Source organism: Ixodes scapularis, unplaced genomic scaffold (genome assembly GCF_016920785.2).
Source record: "Ixodes scapularis isolate PalLabHiFi unplaced genomic scaffold, ASM1692078v2 PGA_scaffold6__148_contigs__length_123643588, whole genome shotgun sequence".
Taxonomy (NCBI): domain Eukaryota; kingdom Metazoa; phylum Arthropoda; class Arachnida; order Ixodida; family Ixodidae; genus Ixodes; species Ixodes scapularis.
In genome coordinates, this window is record NW_024609881.1 from 59,572,987 (window position 1) to 59,580,171 (window position 7,185).

The 7,185-nt window shown below is 43.5% G+C and overlaps 1 long non-coding RNA gene across 1 annotated transcript; it reads left to right on the plus strand.

Annotated features, from left to right (window-relative positions):
* Nucleotides 1-1,285: 1,285 nt before the first annotated feature.
* LOC121833047 lies at nucleotides 1,286-4,340 on the plus strand. Its single transcript, XR_006076527.1, has 3 exons — nucleotides 1,286-1,304; nucleotides 3,665-3,784; nucleotides 4,301-4,340. It is a non-coding gene; the product is annotated as an uncharacterized LOC121833047 (long non-coding RNA).
* Nucleotides 4,341-7,185: the final 2,845 nt, after the last annotated feature.

Genomic DNA, 7,185 nt, shown 5'->3' on the forward strand with positions numbered 1-7,185 from the left:
CGGCGAAGCCTCTATGGGCGAAGCGAAAGCGGCGTGTTCGGCGTTTCGGCGGTCTTCCGATCAAGGTTGTCGGTTGGTTGCGCGTCATATCTCTAACATCAGCGGTTTTATGGGCTCACGTCCCGAAATCGTTTGCTCGTGCATAGATTATTTTTCGTATTCATAGATTTGACGAAATAGTGGTATCCGAACGAACTTTACGTCCTTTGACCGTAAGTCTGTCTGCACGTGAAGACTTTTTGACGTACAGTCAGAGACAATCGATGTACAATCAGTTTCACCACCAAGACATCTTGATGGCATTTCACGGCGGCCGACTGCCACCAGGAAACCATCATAAAGCCGGCAAGCGGAGTCTGACTGGAGCTTGATTGTTTTAGCAAAATGAGCTACAGAATTTGTCTAAGGTAAAACAGAACGAGCCTCTCCACCTTGGTCAGTTTTCTACTCTCGCAGACACTATTTCCTGCTTTTTGTGGTTTGTTTCGAGACTTTTATGTCTCTGTCCGGCCAAAGCATCTGTGTTAGACTAAGACTGGGTTCTTTAGGATATGTGCAGGTATTCTTCGCAGCAAATGCCTCCCAATCAGGAACACGATTTTGTTCTCGGCCACTAAGAGCAAGCATTTTCAAGGTGAGCTATTGCCCGCCTATATGAGTTTTGTGTTTCGTTCCTCTTGGATGCCATTTCCTATGTGTAGTAGTCTTGCATTAGTATTTTGTTGTGTCTCTTCTGCAAAAAAACCCAAGTTTGATTAAGACCGGGTTCTTCGTTATACATGAGGGTCTTGGTGGCAAGCACCAGCCAATCAAGGGCAAAAGTTTGCTTTCTGCCGCTAATGGCAAGTGTTTTCAATGGGAGTGATTGATTCCTATCTGAGTTATGTGTTTCATTCCCTACAGACACTATTTCCTGTCTTCATAGTGGTCCTGTCTCAGGCTTTTCTGTCTCTGTACGGTCAAGCATCTGTGTTACACTAAGTCTGGGTTCTTTAGGATATGTGCAGGGTGCTCTTCGCAGCAAATGACTGCCAATCAGGAACACGAGTTGGTTCTCGGCCCCCAAGAGCAAGTATTTTCAAGGTGCGTTATTACCCGCCTAAACGAGTTTTGTGTTTCATTCCTTTGGGATGTCATTTCCTATCTGTGTGGTCTTGCATTAGTATTTTGTTGTCTCTGTTCTGCAAAAAACCCAATTTCGACTAAGACCGGGTTCTTTCTTATTCATGCAGGTCTTGGTGGCAAGCACCAGCCAATCAAGGCCAGAAGTTTGCTCTTTGTTGCTCATGGCAATTGTTTTCAAGGTGAGTGATTGATGCCTATCTGAGTTGTGTGTTTCATTCCTCACAGACACTCTATTTCCTGTCTTTATAGTTGTCTTGTGTCAAGGTTTTGTGTGTCTGTCCGGCCAAAGCATCTGTGTTAGACTAAGTTCTTTAGGATAAGTGCAGCTATTCTTCGCAGACAATGGCTGCAAATCAGGAACACGAGTTTGGTTCTCGGCCACCAAGAGCAAGTATTTTCAAGGTGAGCTATTGCCCGCCTATATATCATTTATTTATTATTTATTTATTTATTTGGTGATACTGCCAGCATTCTGTAGAACGCCGAGGCAGGAGATGTACAAAACCAATATTCAAAAAACAAGCGGAAGTAGTACAAACAAACAGACAGAGCCACTACTCAACACAGTGCGAGAGTAGTGCTTCACTAAAAGTATCTCATGATTTCAAATTTACAACACTTTCAGGAAGCTTATTCCACTCACAGGTGGTTCTACGAACAAAGGATGCTTTGAACAGAGTGGTTCGACACAATGGTTCGACAAGTGTTAATTGCTGTTTGCCTCTCGTGGGCCTTGTTTCGTTAGAAGAAGTGTAATCACAGAGACGCAGTCGCAAATTACCTTGTATCATATTATAAAGAAACTTCTATACTGTTTTTCTCGGGGTGGCTAAATCACTCAATCCCGATCTTGGGTACAGATCTCAAACGGCAGACATAAAACCATAACGGTTGTACAGAAACCGCAATGCATTTTTGGACGGTCTCTAACATATCAATTGACGGCTTTGTATGAGGGTCCCATACAATACATGCATATTCTAGCATTGGTCTTGCGATGGTTTTATAAGCAGTCAGTTTAGTTTCAGGTGAACAGAGGTTAATATTTCGTTTTAAAAGCCATATTCCGCATTGCTTTACGAGCTATAAACTCAATATGTGCACTCCATGACAAATCAGAGGTAATTAAAACTCCGAGGTATTGATATTGTTTAACAGTCGAGTGGTACTCCACTAATAGTTTATGTAAAAAACGAAGGGTTGATCCTCCGCGTCATGGTCATTGAGCGCACATTTTACAGTTCAGAACCATATTCCATTTTATGCACCACGCATGAACCAAAGATAGACAATAATTTAATTCTTCTTGATCAGACGGGTTGTTTACCTTAGCAAATAAAACACAATCGTCAGCAAAAAATTGGGTTTGTACATTGGTGTCGTGTATCTTTAAATCGTTAATAAAATTAAAAACAAAAGCGGCCTAAGGACCGAGCCCGAGAAAACGGGTGACTCGGGGGAAAAATCGAGTCAACATCTAACACACTGTGTTTTGTGTTTCATTGCTGTTGGATGACATTTCCTATGTGTAGTGGTCTCGTATTAGTATTTTGTTGTCCCTCTTCTGTAAAAACACCCAAGTTTGACAAAGACCGGATTCCTTCTTATACATGCAGGTCTTAGTGTTAAGCACCAGCCAATCAAGGCAAGAAGTTTGCTCTTTGCCGCTTATCGCAAGTGTTTTCAGGGTGAGTAATTGATGCCTATCTGAGTTGTGTGTTTCATTCCTCACAGACACTCTATTTCCTGTCTTTATAGTGGTCTTGTGTCAGGCTTTTCTGTGTCTGTCCGGCCAAAGCATCTGTATTAGACTAAGACTGGGATCTTTAGGATATGTGCAGGGCATTTGTTGCAGCAAATCGCTGCCAATCAGGAACACGAGTTTGTTCTCGGCCACAAAGAGCAAGTATTTTCAAGGCGAGCTATTGCCCGCCTATATGATTTTCATCATTTGTTAAGGAGCGCAAAATCAAAGCCCGGGCGTTGGCCATTGCACAAATGCTGACTTTGAAGCGCATATGGAGGAAGCTTTACAAAAGTGTCCACCTGCCTCCACAAGTGAAACCTAAACTAAGAATGTGCATGGATTCCATATGAAAAAAAAAACAAAAAAAAAACATTGTCAGTCCGAATTAGCTCGAGGGTGTCACGAAGCAAACAAGCCACGGTACGAGTATGCTTGGTTCAGGCTTTTGTAGGGGTGGTCTATGACTCGGTGTTTTCTAAAAAGGTTTTTTTTTTTTCTAAAAGTGTGGTGGTCGAATATTCGGGGATGGGCATTAAGTTGGGATGTTAAGGTATAAATTTCACCCACATACTGGGATTCATGTGTCTTGTTCCCCTAGCGAGGGGGACAAGGCCTTCAAAATTTTAGGTTCGCAAAAGGGGTGCGTCAGTATTGACGTCTCATTTTACATCAGGCCTCTCATTTTAAATCTCATTATAAATGACCTGCCTAAAAATCCTTTGGGTGTACTTCCTTCCAGCAAGCATACGCTTCTGTCTCAAAAGGTCTAATCTGATGTTGACCGCATCTCAGGCCTCCACCGACGATTCATCAGGACGGGACCCAACCGGGACACTAGGGAGGAGCGGCTTAAGCAAAGGAGGCTACATATACCACAGATTCTTGCGTACAAGAACCGAAAATAGATAGACGGTGGGTGTTTAATTTGCTATGCCTTTTGGCATGCACAATCTGTTTGTTATGATTGACGATTACTGCGGAGTTCAAATTCAACTATTGTAAAATACCGAGCATGCGCCCAGATCGCAGAAGCACCTACCCTCTGATTCGGAACGATCCGCAAATAAGCAAAGGGAATACCCGACACCCATCCACCTATTTTGAGCCATGCTCAATATAATAAAAGAGCACACCAAGTGCCAGGTGCTGTGCGTCTTTGCCACAATGGCGCCGGTCGCAGAGCTGACAGTCCGTGACTGGCGCAAGACATGGCATGGCCTTTGGAAACCAGGGGATTGAGATTAAAGAAGTAGCGCAGCAATTGGAGGCAAGTGGTGAAGGTGAGGAGAGTTAACAGAAAATAATGGTGAAGGAAGTTCCGTCGCATGAGGCATCTGTGTCCCGTGCATGTAATTTTGAGTGTGCTGTAGATGGCTACTAAAAAAAATTTGTTACTTCGACGTAACTAATCACAAATCTCTCTTGCAGTTTCCATGGCCCACAAGCCAGCAGGTGCCAGTTCGTTCTCGTTCAAAGCTGAGGACTCTAGATTTTCTAGATTGCTTTGAAGCATGCAATACTGAAGCCAGCCAATCGGTACGGCATGTTTAATTGACAGAACTCAGAACGACTGGGGACGCTTTCACTGAAGCCTGTTTTACTGCAATACACGCGGTACGGCATATTTAGTTGACGGAGCTTTGAACGTCTGGAGACGCTTTCACTGAAGCTTGTTTTGCTGCAATACACACGTGTATTGCAGCAAAACAAGCTTCAGTGAAAGCGCCCCTACTCGTTCTGAGCTCCGTCAATTAAAGGTGCCGTACCGCTTGTCTGTCTGGCTTCAGTGTTGCTGTACGCGACAAAACATGTGCCCAGTTTTGACACAATAGGCAACTTATGTCAGGCACATGTAATTTTGAATTTATCCGGCTTAGTGTGCTGTAGGTGGCTGGTCAAAGAAATAGGTACTTAAACGCAACTAATCGCAAATCTTTCTGGCAGTTTCCACGGCCTAAGAGCCAGCAGGTCCCAGTTTGCTTTTCCTCAAAGGTGAGAATTAGAGATTCCCGAAGCAGGAATACTGAATCCAGACAACCGGTACAGCATTTTTAATTGGCTGCGCTGAGAACGACTGGGGGCTCCTGCATTGAAGCTTATGTTTCTGTAATACACGCGGGCGACATTGAGGTGTGCCCAGTTACGTCCCAAGAGGATATCTATGTCCCGCGCATGTAATTTTGAATCTTTCAGACTTAGTGTACCTTACGTGGCTACTCAAAGTAACTGCTACTTGGACGCAACAAACCGTTAATCTCTCTCAGTTTCCACGGCCTACAAGCAAGCAAGCACCAGTTCGTTTTTCCTCAAAGGTGAGCATTCCAGATACTCTGGTTAGGTGCGAAGCAGGAATAGTGAAGCCAGATGAGCGGATACATTTATTTAATTGACCAAGCTCAGAATGACCCGTGGCAGTGGAATTGACGTTTATTTTTCCGCAACCAAACGCAGAAATAATTTTGAATCTATCCGGCTTAGTGAAAGATTGCTACTTGTCGCGAACTAATCACAGATTTTTATTTTGCAGTTTCTATATGGCTACAGCTAGCCGGTGCTGTTTTCATTGAAAGGTGAGGATTTTACATTCTGTTTTCAAACATCAAGTTTTTGAAAGAGGGTCCTAAACAATTAACTTTCTTTTGCAGTAAATGCCAGATCCTTCAGTTCAGGAATATGGATAAGCCCTGTGTTTTGCTTCTTTATTCATAATTTGACAAGAGAATATTTTTTTATTTTATCACTCAGAAATACACACAAGAAGAGACTGCGTTGCAAAGAAATGTCGTGCTGAACGTGATATTCCAACTCGTGTATAGTTTTCTTGGTAGCCGATATAATATATTGGATTCCAATATCCATATTACGCTAGGTACCCTGGAATCGTAAACCCTTATTGGATCCCCATTCGACACATGGGGATCCATTAAGGGTTTATACGGTATTGGATTCCGATGTTTTTAGCGTATAATGGATATTGGAATCCCATAAAAACCCTTATTGTAATACAAAACAATAAATGTAATGTTTTATAATACACTGTCCATATCGTATTGTAATACAATAAAAAGATATTGTTTACCAATATCCACAATACGCTGTTCATATTGGGGTTTCTCAATAGGGTACTGCAAGCTATCTGTATTTGGAGAGTGCAGGAACCGCTGCACCTTGTAGGGGAAGTGATCCGAAGTTGCCCTCCCCACCGGGAAAAAGTACTGTCGCAGACATGTTGGCATTGAAGCATACTTGGAGTTAACCTGTGGTGGTTTCACATCTTGCGAATACCACACCTCCCCCTATTAGCCCCGAGAGCGAACAAAGCGTCGCTGCGGTCGCCGCGCCCTGATTGGGTGAGGCGTATCGTGACGTCAGGGCGATGACTCCGCTCCGCGATCTCGCTTCGGCTCTCTTCCCAGCGTCGGTTTGCTGGTTTGGCGTTGTGTGCCGCAAGCTCTTCGAGGAGCTGGACTTCGTTTACCAGGTATATAAGACGTTGAGTTAGGCCGATATTGACGTGCTTCCTTACATTTTATAAGCCTGCTTGTTTCCTTTACCTTTAAAATTGGGTTACAAATCCCGAAGGCTATGGGCGGAGGCAATTCCGCCGATGAACCTCCCCGCCCGTCCACACGACACCTGGCAATTTTGCGAAGGATCGCTGGAGCGGTGCCGCAAGTGTTTCAGACGCTGGAATTCTGTCCCTTGCATGTTCATTATTTAGGACGATATTACATCCCTCTTTCAATGCATTTGAAGTGGCACTTATATCATCGGCCTTTGGGTGGTCGGCAAATTAGCTCGCGACCCCGACTTTGCGCTGCCACTCTGCATACGCTGGTTCGCAGATCTGATTATCTTTGAAGTGCTCGTGGAACAGGGTTGTTTTACATAAATGTAGCTTCTTCATAAAGCAATTGTATAGTTTATACACGTATGCAGGCATATTTCTTAGAAGATGCACAATTACTGGAAATTAGTTTGTATGGTATCAGCAAAAACGGCCGAATTGCCCCCAGTTGCCTGTATGATATGTACTGAACTGCCCAAAATATGCACAGCAATAATGCCGTAATTTGGAATGTTTATACTTTTTTCTGACATTTTTATTCCAGCCTTCGGTATTCGAAAAATACACCGTTTAGTCTGAACTGTCAATTTTAATTAAAAGAGACACTGCTGCAGGTCTCCAAAAGCTTCCTCAGCCCACAAACTCCCTGAAGCTGAACTTTCTGACAACAGAGGAAAACAGGAGTAAAAGCAAGCATTCGAACGTATGTCAAGTGGTAGTTGCAGCACTAGTAGCACAAAATGTG